Source organism: Prenolepis imparis, unplaced genomic scaffold (genome assembly GCF_030444845.1).
Source record: "Prenolepis imparis isolate NDT839.2.m4 unplaced genomic scaffold, iyPreImpa1.0 SCAF_12, whole genome shotgun sequence".
NCBI classification, from domain to species: Eukaryota; Metazoa; Arthropoda; class Insecta; order Hymenoptera; family Formicidae; genus Prenolepis; species Prenolepis imparis.
This window is the reverse complement of record NW_028141170.1, coordinates 11,722,117-11,735,177: the sequence shown is the minus strand read 5'-3', so window position 1 is coordinate 11,735,177 and position 13,061 is coordinate 11,722,117. Positions and strand designations below refer to the sequence as shown.

At 27.3% G+C, this 13,061-nt stretch overlaps 1 long non-coding RNA gene across 1 annotated transcript; it reads left to right on the top strand.

Moving 5' to 3' along the window:
- The first annotated feature begins 2,001 nt into the window (after positions 1 to 2,001).
- LOC145943744 (uncharacterized) lies at positions 2,002 to 7,120 on the top strand. The gene is made up of 3 exons (XR_014426571.1): positions 2,002 to 2,210; positions 2,743 to 2,865; positions 7,031 to 7,120. It is a non-coding gene; the product is annotated as an uncharacterized LOC145943744 (long non-coding RNA).
- The last annotated feature ends 5,941 nt before the right edge of the window (positions 7,121 to 13,061 follow it).

Below are 13,061 nucleotides of genomic sequence, written 5' to 3'. Positions count from 1 at the left end.
AAGTTAGAGAATGAAAAATTTAATCAATAAACCACTAGCTTCTTGGATTGATGTAATTCTTACATTATTGTGCACTGTTTGTATAATGTTTTCTTTATTATAAATTAAAGTAATTGTGCAATAATATCTCTTTTTTCATCTGCATCTATAAATGGATAATTTTGATCATTGTATTCATTGTCCAGTTCGAAAATGTCTAATGGCTCATCTTCATTGTCAATACAAATGTTATGTAAAACACAACACGCAAGTATAATTAATGGTATCATTTCTGTGTTGTATAAGTACACATATTTTAATTTACGGAATCGTCCTTTTAATATTCCGAAAGCTCTTTCGATTATGACACGAGTTTTCGATAATTTAGTATTATAATTGTATTGGGTATGATTCAAATGCCCATTATCACGATATGGGGTAAGCATATTATATGAAAGCGAATATGCAGAATCAGCTAATAAATGACTATGCTGTGGGAAATATCTTTCTACATCATAGTCTATTATATGTTTTATATCACTTAGTCGCCAAACTCGGGCGTCGTGAACACTACCACAAATTCCTGTAAAAATATCGATGAATTTCATTCTATGATCACAAATTCCTTGCAATATTATAGAATGAAATCCTTTTCTATTGATATAACTATTTGAATGTTCAATAGGGGCACTAATGCGAATATGGCATCCGTCAATGACACCCACTGCACCCGGGAAACCATTCATGGCAGCAAATTCCTGTTGTATTTGTAATAATTCATGGACTTCTGGCCATTTTATATGATTTTCAATATGTTCTTCTAAAACATATGCCACATTAAACACACATCTCCATACGGTATCTTTTGATACTCCAAATCTATCTGCAACGGATCTAAAAAAGACAATTTTAATGTAATAAAATTTTGAAATGATATTTATTTAAAGTTATTTTTATCATCAATTACATTTATATGTTCTTTTATACATATCTTGTATCTAAAAGAAATGTTACAATTAAAAAATTAATTTTGATTACTTTACCTATAAACTTCTTGGTTTCCAAAAATCCAGAGAGTTATAGCGAGCTGTTTATTTGGTGGCAACTTAGGCGAATTTTGTCTTCCAATTATTGCTGGCCCATAATTTTGCACTAATGATTCAAAAGTATTTTTGCTAATACGGAAATGTGATTTAAAATCTAAAAAAAGAAAAAAATATTTTTTAGTTACATAGACATATACATTGATAAATATAATTATATATTTAAATATATTTATCTTAATTTTGTAAGTATTTTTAAGTATTGAAATCTATTCTTGAAATAATTCTCATACATTCTCTCTCGTATATTGAGTATTAATTTTATTTAATGTTCAATAACAAAAAATTTGCATTTCATACTTAATGTAAAGATTATTTCGTTCCACAAAAAATTCAAACAATAAATAATATATATCATTACCTGTGACAGAATATTGAAGAACAATATTTTCAAAATAATGATTGATTTTTAAATGTGGTTCTCTGACATGATATATTTGCCAATCATCATCATTTTCATTATTATTAATAAAAACATTCCACAAAAATAGTATATCCATCCTTATATGTTTCCTATAAATTAACAAATAATATGAATGAAGTTATGAACAATTCGTTTCTTTCCAGAATTTTGTCAGTAAAACGTATACTTCTACTATTAATAATATTGAAAAGAACATGAAATGTTAGTATTTAGAATAATAGTTCAAAATATAATAATAAGATACATACCTATTTTTCTATTTTTATTTTAGTTAAATTTCTTCGCAACAACTCACGATTCATTCAATCTAATCCGATTATTACTGAGACAGCAAACATAATCCGACTAGTCTAGGGGATTTTCTGATATGAACCGATTGAGTACCACTGCTCGGTCCGATTAGAAATCCGATCATTTGTCGTAAACACCCCAACAAAATCAATTTTCAAACAGTAGAACGGGCCTAATTGTAGAAGGCCATTGGGCAATGAAAACATGCGCTAAAGAACAAGAACCTATAACATACACTTCCCGTTTATCTTAGTTGTTTATCCGTTTATCCGTCCATATTCAGTCATCAGAGTCATAGTGCGAAAAAAGGAAATATTTTTAATTATAAGTATTATAAACAAGTGCAATGGGTAAATATGCAAAATATGAGAAACGTTATCGTCAAGAATGGGAAGAAGAAAACATTTTTAAAGGTAAATAAAATTTACAAATATTTCGTTATGAAAAAAAATTATTTTTAATAATTATATTATTCGGTAATTATTTAGAATACGGGCCTCACAATCAATAAAATTATGCTTATTTGACGTGTTTTTGCACAAAAAAGAAGAATCTGGCAGAAAAAAGTGGTAGTCTGCCTCGCGAAGCGAAATATTAATTGTTAAAGTTGACAGGTTTCTTAACCTATAGAAACCTTAAATACTTACCTTCATATATTGTTTATATAAGACTTATGTTTGTGGTATGTTAATGTAAGACTGCTTTATGTATTATTTGTATTCGACAAAAATAAATATGATTTATCTACTAAAATTTAATAATTTTATTTTGTATATAAAATAAAATTTTTCAATAACAAACATTGTTAATTATGAAAAAAAAAAAAATAAAAGTGATTTAAATTTAATATTATAATATATAATTATAATTATAACTAGTTTGCAATATTCAAATTTCATGCGCGTAATGAATCTAGTAAATATATTCTATCTTTGTCTGTATAAGTCTATACTTTGGGCTATATTGGGCTACCTCAGCGCCGCATATTGGCGACATTGCTGTCGAATAACCTGGCCACCCTGGCCGAGCCCACTTGGTAAACACGAAAATTTACCCAGGGCTGTCGGTCTTTAAGGGTCGGCAGGCGACACGGTGGAGACGCCTGTCGGCCAGCCGGGAACTACGGATTCTTTCATATAAGATATTAGCCAAAATACTGCATGAATCTGATTAAATTTGCGATATTTCTAATCAGTAGAATTGTCCGCAGCCCGCTAAAGAGCTATTTTTTGGAAAAAACGTAAAAATAAAATTTATAATAAATTTGGTGAAATACGCAGCTAGCAACGGGTAAGGTTGGGTTAGCCAGGAGTCCGTATTTAATTTATTATAAATTTTTCAGAGCAAAAATGCAAAATCCGACTCTTAGGCGGGCTGCTTTATTATATAAAGAATATATAAAAAAAATTTAGTGAAGCTACGTGACTTCTTCGATGCAAAATCTTATATGAACGAATCTCACTAGATCTATATCTAAGAGCAGCTCATGGGGACATTTTCTGGTAACATACTGACAGCTTGACAAGGAGAGAGATAATCGTTCTGTCTTTGTCTCTCTTGCATTACGTATGTAGTAGCGTCCATGTATAGGCACAAATACTAATATGTTGAGCACACGGATGCGATTATTGAAAGATAATGTCAACAAGAACCGGCTATCGTATTACCTTTGTTTCTCTGTATATGTAAAACGAGGATAACGATATCTTAGATCTTGCTCCTAACAATATCTTCCAATAATTGTATCTTATTGTATGCCGTATCTCGCATATATTATGTATCTCAAATTATAGAATAATGATTTATTAAATATTAAAAAATATTTTTTTTTTAAGGATTATATGTATAATTTAGAAAGAATATTTAAAATATTTATAAGTTTATATATATATGTATATATATATGTATATATATATATATATATGTGATTGACAAGTATGTGTTATCTTGATTTCTTATTGATGTTACTGTATAAAAATATCAGCTGCATAAAGAATAATATAAAGAACTTATGAATAACATATGAATAGCTCAATGCAAGGTGTTCGGTCTATCACCCTGAAAACTCGAGTTCAAGTCTACCGGTATATATATATATATTTTTTTATATTTATTATTATTGGAATATATAGAAATTATTAAAAATATATATTTTTAAAGGCGATACTTAAGAATTTTTAAATATTGAAAATATTTCAATAATTTTACAACTACAAACACATTGTATATATAAATGCAAAAAATTCGGTAAATAAATTAATCCAGTAATAAATCTATCTCTCTAAATCAGTAATCAATATATATATATATATATATATATATATAGATCAGGGATCCGGACCGAAACAAAATTAGGGTTCGGTTTCGGTTACGGTTTAATAAAATATTGAGTAACTGTTCCGGTTCCAGTTTCGGTTTTTTGATAAATAAAAAAACCGAAACCGTTTAAATTATGATTTTTTCGGTTACGGTTCCGGTTTTTAAAAATTTTTACTTTTTGTTTTTCTAATTAAATTAATTTCTAAATTATATTACTTTAAAAAATTATTATTAATTTTTATGACATAAATAAACAACACTTCATATTATACATAAAAATATATTTAGATATAGGTATATATAATATAGATACATATATAAATATATTTTCATATGTCATAAAAATTAATAATAATTTTTTAAAGTAATATAATGTATATATACTTTATATATATATATATATATATATATATATATATATATATCAGGGACCCGGACCAAAACCGATAACCGTTCCATAACCGTTTTTTTAGTAGAACAGAAACCGTAAACCGTATTGAAATTCTGATAAATTTATAACACCGGAACCATAACCGGACCGTTAAATTATTTTCGGTTTACGGTTCTTTTCGGTATTTTTTTCTGTTTTTGCGCAAATGACGGAAGTGTCATGATAACTGTCTCCTCGAAGTGCAATATTATACAATTATAATTATAACAGTATTTTTTTGTCGCCAGAAGAATAAAATTAAGCAATTATTGTAAACGACCCAACTGGCTTAATTGATCTTTATTAATTCGATATCATATATAAATATACAGACTACGTTTCGATCTTTGGTTCAGGTCCTTATCAAGTCTAAAATTAAAGGATAATACTATATAGAAGGAATCATTTTATAAAAGCATAGCGCAAACCAAGTTGAAAACAACAATTATTATAAAGTAAATGATTAAAACATACCTTACTTAAATTTTTTTTCTTTTTTCAACATGTTACAATTCTCTCTGTACTAAACGTTTCGTATAGATGGTAAAAAACGAACTAAGTTAGACATCCTTTATTATTCTATCATAAATAGGGTTTAAATTCTCTGTGTCTTTATGTAGGATGTAGGTTAATCGTGTTGTTAAATTTTTTTATATAAAACATTTCAGCTATCTCTCTTTTCCTAGTATGTGTTTCACGATGTAAAATATTAAAGGTTGTCCATTTAAAGTCATGTAAATATTCATTTCTATGTTTGCTTATAACGCTTTGGTTACATCATTAACAACTTACAATTAGTCGATCACGCTATTTTGTTATCTGATGAACATTTCCATAATAAGAACTTACATATTGTTAAGGGAATCTTGTCTAATAATTGCTAAAGCAAACATAGAAATGAATATTTACATGACTTTAAATGGACAACCTTTAATATTTTACATCGTGTAACACATACTAGGAAAAGAGAGATAGCTGAAATGTTTTATATAAAAAAATTTAACAACACGATTAACCTACATAAAGACACAGAGAATTTAAACCCTATTTATGATAGAATAATAAAGGAAGTCTAACTTAGTTCGTTTTTTACCATCTATACGAAACGTTTAGTACAGATGAGAGAATTGTAACATGTTGAAAAAAGGAAAAAATTTTAAGTAAGGTATGTTTTAATCATTTACTTTATAATAATTGTTGTTTTCAATTTGGTTTGCGCTATGCTTTTATAAAATGATTCCTTCTATATAGTATTATCCTTTAATTTTAGACTTGATAAGGACCTGAACCAAAGGTCGAAACGTAGTCTGTATATTTATATATGATATCGAATTAAAAAAGATCAATTAAGCCAGTTGGGTCGTTTACAATAATTGCTTAATTATAATTATTTTTTAAATGTTCTGAAACGTGTATGTATTATCGCAATAATGATAGCTGTGAAGATATTATATTTTCTGTTTTATATATATATACATATATATATATATATATATATATATATATATTAGTTATTGATTTATTACAGGATACATTAATTTATTCATGGAATTATTTTGCATTTTTATGTATATGATAGTTGTAAAATAATTGATCTTTTCAATAATTAAAAATTCTTAAAGTTAATCGCCTTTAAAAATATATTTTTTTAAATAATTTTTATATATTCTAATATATTATTAAAAAAAATCATATTGATAGACTTGAACTTGAGGCTTCAGGGTGACAGACCGAACATCTTGCATTGAGCTATTTATAATATGTTACTCGTATGTTCTTTACATCACGATTTATATGGAGCAAGTATTCTTATACAGTAACATCAATATAATCAAAAAGTAATTAAGTAATACATATTTGTTAGCCTATAAATCTACAATTGCCACTACATGTTAGACAAGAATTAAAATACTCGTTCTCTCCTTGTCTCTCTATCGCGCTGACGATACATAAAATATCGATAAAAAAGTAGAAGTAAAAAAGCAATAAATTGCCAAGTCTAATAAGCGCCCGTGTCTTACATGTTGTATATTAGTTCACTCTGCGAATTATTATTTTATCATTATTATTTATCATTGTACAATTTGGTGACATATATATAAATTTTTGATACTATTTGTTATATATACGCACATATGTGCATAAGCATATATAAAATTTACAAAAAGTGGGTGCTTATTAGCCTTGCTACATTCCTGCCTTCTGCTACGGAAGGCCAGAAAGCATTATCAGGCCGTATCTCGCGTGTAGCATGTCACGTGATTAGCACGATAGAGGAACAAGGATAAAGTGATTATCGATCCTTGTCTCTCTACCGTGCGTCCGCGTGAGCAATGCAATAGTGTGTACGTGTACGGATATACACCACTACATAGAACCTGAAATTGGTTTTTCAACGTTGGTAACACTGAAACCGGAGTTTCGCGTTGTCACCGCGCGAGATCTCCAACATCAATTCGGAGTTTGCCTGGGTCGCCTGCCGACCCTTAATAGTACCTCGTCAGTGCTACTCGTCAGTGTCTCTATTCTTCATGGTTAAATCAAAAAATGTTTCCTACAAAAGTTGTAGGGTTTCGAGGGGGACATAACATAGTAATATTCATATGACCTTGGGCGGCGTCTCCAAGGTCAAGTGAAGGTGAGAATAAATTTTTTAAATGGAAACCCATATTTTTTATTATAACATCTTTTTCTACTAATTAATTTGAACAACTTTTATCTGAAGCATTTTTTTATTTTCTTCAAAATTCATTCTCACCTTCACTTAAGGTTGTTCTTAGGAGAATAGTTAACCTATAAAAAAATTTATATAGGTTTTTAATTCTCTTGTAGGAAACTTTGATTTTAGCTACACTTTGATCTTTAGCTTTGTTTCAGGTAATTGTTAAGGTGGATAAAATGAATAAAAAGGATAAAAACAGAAAGCAATGGTGTGCAGCGCCAGGCTGTATGAGTTTTGTCGCAGAAAAGAGACACTTTTTTAGATTTCCAAAAGAACATGGCAGGTATGTTGTTTTAATTATTATTTATAAAATATGTATAAATTATTTATACATATATATTTATGTATAAATAATTTTTAAAGTTAATTGTATAAAGTTGTTATGTTTTTAAAGTTAATTGTATAAAAGTTGTATTTTTAAAGTTAATTGTGTATATAACATTTTTACATTTATGAATTGTTATTACACATACAGGTGGTTGGAATGGATAAAGGCATCTAAAAGGCTAGATTTAGAATTGAAAGGTCCAAATTATGCCTATCAAAATTGCACCTTATGCCATTTACATTTTGAAGAAAAATGGCTCAGAAGAACAACAGTAATTCGTTTACATCCAGATGCAGTACCAATTATATTTTATGGTCCAGCTTTTGACAGGGAGTGAGTTTTTATAATTTATATAGTAGTTTCCTAAATATATTACAATTTTTAATAATGATAATAATAATTTAATTTATAATGATATAGATCAGAGAAATTATAATAAAAGTAAAAATTTTGAATTATAATAATAATATACATTTTTTTTATAGAAACATGGATAAGAAGACAGAAGAAATAAATGAAATAATAGAAGAAATTAATAATGAAGAAGAAATAATTGCAACAGTACAAGAAGAAAAGAAAAGGTAACAATAATCAAATAATATTTTTATCTATTTAAATAAAAATAATACTATATAATGAAATTGTATGATATTTTACAGTGATGCGCATTGTTTGGATAATATGCAAATTAATGTGAATGTCAGAGCTGAACCGTAAGTTTTTATTTATTATAAAGTATTACCTTTCTTAATTTCTTTTATTCATATATAAACTTTATGTATATGATAATGAATATAGTTATGAAAATATTACTTATATATTTATATTTTATTTTATAATCACATTTAATATTATTTTGCTGTTTTTTATTATTTTATATTTACAAAGTTTAACTATATAAATTATTAATTGTAATAAATAACAGTAATAAGATTTTCATATGCAACTGTTTATTATACAATTTATTAATGTTGAAAAGTAGAATTTTTTGTCACATTATTTTTCTTTTTCTTCAATGTCTAACAAATTTGGGTAATTTACAGGAGCACATCTAGCAGCATGCATCGAGGGAAAATTAATTCATCGGATAACAGTCCTCGCAAAAACAAATTACGCATGAAGATTTTAAAATTAAAAAGGCAGAACAACAAGTTGCGGCAAATGGTTAGACGACTTCAATTAAAACAAGAAAAGCAGAAGAAGACTACAGAAAATCAAGAAACTAATGACGTCCAAAATATGCGACAATTAAGTGGTAAGCTATTTTCTGGAAATGTTTTAAAACTATTGTCTGCGCAAATCGATGCTCTAACTAAAAACAAACGTGGAAGAAGATATGATTCCGATTTCAAGCAATTTGCGTTATCTTTATTTTTTTCAAGTCCGCGTAATTATAGAGAGTTGTTAAAAAGCTTTGCTTTACCTTCAATACGCTCTCTACAGTTATTTACACAATCCTGGAATATTATACCCGGTATAAATGATAAAATTTTTGATGCGCTAACTGTTATATTACAATCATTAGCATCAACTGAAAGACATTGTATATTATGCGTTGATGAGATGAGTTTGAAAGCTCATTTATTTTATAATGTATCACAGGATGATATTATTGGTTTGAAGATATGGGTAACGAAAAATCACATAAACCTGCGAAAGATGCTTTAGTAATCATGGCACGTAGTATTGCAGGAAATTGGAAATTTCCCGTTTGTTTTTGTTTTATAGAAACAACATATCGGAGCATCGTTTTAAAAAATATTATATTTGATGTTACTATAAAATTAAGAAATTCTGGTGCTGTCGTGCATGCATTGGTTACAGACATCTAATGGGGTCTAATTTTATGCAGCTATCCCGTGAGTTAGGTATTTCGACAGAAAATTCAACATTTTTAGTTAATGAAGAGGAAGTATTTTATATTTTTGATACTCCTCATTTAATAAAAGCAACTCGTAATAATTTATTAAAATATAATTATAAATTTGATAATAAAGTTGCTTCATGGAGTCATATAGTTGATTTTTATAATAAAGATTCTAAACAATGGATAAAAATGGCTCCTAATTTAACTAAATGTCATCTTGAACCAAATTCCTTTCAACGAATGAAAGTAAAATATGCTGTTCAAATATTTAGCAATCGGGTAGCTGCAGGCATGTGCACACAAATGTCGTATGGTTTTCTCCCAAGTAACGCAGTTGGCACAATAGATTTTATTGAAAAATTAGATAAATTATTCGATATATTAAATTCATCCGCGTTAAATAATCCAAAAGAATATGGAGAAGTTTATAATGGTAGTGAAAAACAAAAAGAGTTTTTAGAAAAAATGTTACATATTTTTAAATATATTACAATAATTAATGCCAACGGTTCACGTGTTAATGTAAATATTAGATGCTTTCAATGCTGGCAGATTACAATTAAAAGTATAATGCAATTATAGGATACATTAAAATCTTTAAATTTTCCTTATCTTCGAACACGTAATTAATCAAGATTGTGTCGAAAATTTCTTTGGTGCTATTAGGCAACAAGGTGGTAATTCTCTGAATCCGACACCAATTCAATTTATGCGTGCCTTTAAAAAGTTGCTTAGTATTAAATTTTTACAGCATTCAGAAACTCTAAATTGTGCTCAGGATAATGACCAAATGTTAAATTTTATTAAAAAGCCATGTTTAAATAGTCAATGTACAAATTTTATTCCATCTTTGCCACGTAAAATTTTAGATATCCCAAATCATGATTATTATTCCATGGATCTGCCAGAAGAAAATGCATTTACATATGTGTGCGGATTTTTGATTAAAAAGTGTATAGAAATTCATTCCTGTAATGCATGTGTAATATATGTATGTCAATTAAAATAAGGCTGCTTAGATGATACTACATTATATTGTTCTTTTCGAGCTTATTCCAATGAAGAAAATAATTTATATAGCAATTTAAACATACCAAGTAACAATTTTTGTTTTTACATTCATCAATTAGAAGAATTATTTGTAAAAAATTTTAAAAATAATTGTTTTAAAAGAAACATTAGCAATTTTCTATTTCAATTAGCGCAAACTGTAGCTTTTGAACCGCCATGCCCAGATTTTCCTACAAATTTTTTGATAAAATTATTTCTACGTATGCGTATATATTTTACATTATCACAGCATAATAAATCATTCAAAAACATTAGTAGAAAGAATAGGAAACTTTTAAATGTTTTACATTTATAAATTCTATTTTATTAAATTATATTATGATGTTAACTATACAGTCTTAACTTAAGCCTACGGCACACGGTACGATTTTTCGTACTGGATCTGATAAGATTTAGTAACATACTAAAAATGCACCAATCAGAATGCAGCATTTCTAATATCTTACTAAATCTTATCAAATCCAGTACGAAAAATCGTACCGTGTGCCGTAGGCTTTATTTTCATATTTAAATTTGTGTGTTGATTAACTTGCGTTTTAAATGAAATACTAATAATATTATTAATTTTGTTTATTAATTGCATTTAATCATAAAGTTAAGTGCTAATTAACAATGTAATTTTAGTGCATATCTTTAACATTATATATTAATATTACATTTATTAATAGCGTTTTCAGTTCTATAATTTCATGGGTTGATTTTTTCTATGTTATTCTATTTTCTATGTCTATTGTTTATGTCATTCTATTTTCTATTGCACTGATTCTATTGCGTGTTTTATTATTTGCATGAGTATGTGTGTATATTATATTTTATTGTATGTTTATATGCATTTTATACAAAATAGTCAATAATTCAATGTTAATTTAGCTTATATTTAATATTTTTTTATAAATTTATAATATATATATTATGTTATTTATTTAGGATGAACGTACGTTGCTTCCATCAAGATATATTATAATACAAGCAGGTAAACACTTAAAGAAGAAAATTAAATTTAATTCAGTGTATTATTATTATTATAATATCATTAATGTTTAATGTTTATATTATACATACATTGTTATAATGCGTTTTAATTTTTTGTAGGACTTTCTTGTTTCTCTTTTTTTTCTCTCTGATTCTTATACTGAGGTGGATCGATATGATGAGTAGCTGAAGTATGGTCAGGTGAGAGATTTAAAAGAGAAAAAGTAAGTTTCTACAATTTCCGATACAAGTATATATATGTATATAATTTATAGTTTGCATTATACATTTCTTTAAATAAAATAAAACATAAATTATAATTACGCATTTTAATTTTCCTATAAAATATTTGTTATAAAAAATATATATATAATATAAAACTATTTATTAATAAATATCTTTGTTTCTTTTTATTCATTTGTTTGCTTTAATATATGGACTTTAATTAAAAGTATATATTATGTTAAATTTTTTAAATATTTCTTTTAATTTTAAGTTTGTAAATATATATTGTGTTAAATATATATGTGTGCACATTAATATGTAAATATATATGAATATTTGATGTGATTCTTTTGCTATGCTATCTGTTGTCAAGTATAAATTATGGGTGGACTTCCGAATACGACCCACGCCCGATTGCTATGAATTTTTGTAGAAACATTGTAAATGATGTCAAATGAATGTCCTTAAGTGGATTTTCACCGATACAAACATTTAATGCTAAAAATATTAAAATAATGTTGTGTATAAATTATTGTCTATTTACGATTTACAAATTACGAAAGACAATATGGCTGATCATTTGTGTGAGTTTCTGTGGAGGCGAGATGTAAAAAAACAAATTAGATCCATTTAAAAAATTAATTGAAGACATTAAAGATGTATATTCTGGCTAAAAAAAGAATAATATAAATTGTTTCTTGTTGACGTTTTCGTTCTGATATTCTATTTTTGTATTTCTTAGGATTCTTTATATGTGTATATTGTATATCTTAGGACGCTTTATATATATTTGGTATTAAATGTGTTATGTTATTTGAATATATTTTCCTTGATTGTCTATTGGAATTCACTGTGTTTAGGCATACCAGGTGTCCCATTTTAAAGGATCCACTCAAATATCTCATTGTCAGAAACACTGCGTTAAATCGAAAAATGTTTCCTACAAAAGTTGTAGGGTTTCGAGGGGGACATAACATAGTAATATTCATTTGACCTTGGGCGGCATCTCCAAGGTCAAGTGAAGATGAGAATTTGAAGGTGAGAAGGTGAATTTTGAAGAAAATAAAAAAATGCTTCAGATAAAAGTTGTTCAAATTAATTAGTAGAAAAAGATGTTATAATAAAAAATGGGTTTCCATTTAAAAAATTTATTCTTACCTTCACTTGACCTTGGAGACGCCGCCCAAGGTCATATGAATATTACTATGTTATGTCCCCCTCGAAACCCTACAACTTTTGTAGGAAACATTTTTTGATTTAACGCAGTGTTTCTGAGATATTTGAGTGGGTCCTTTAAAATGGGACACCCGGTATACTTTACAACGTGAAG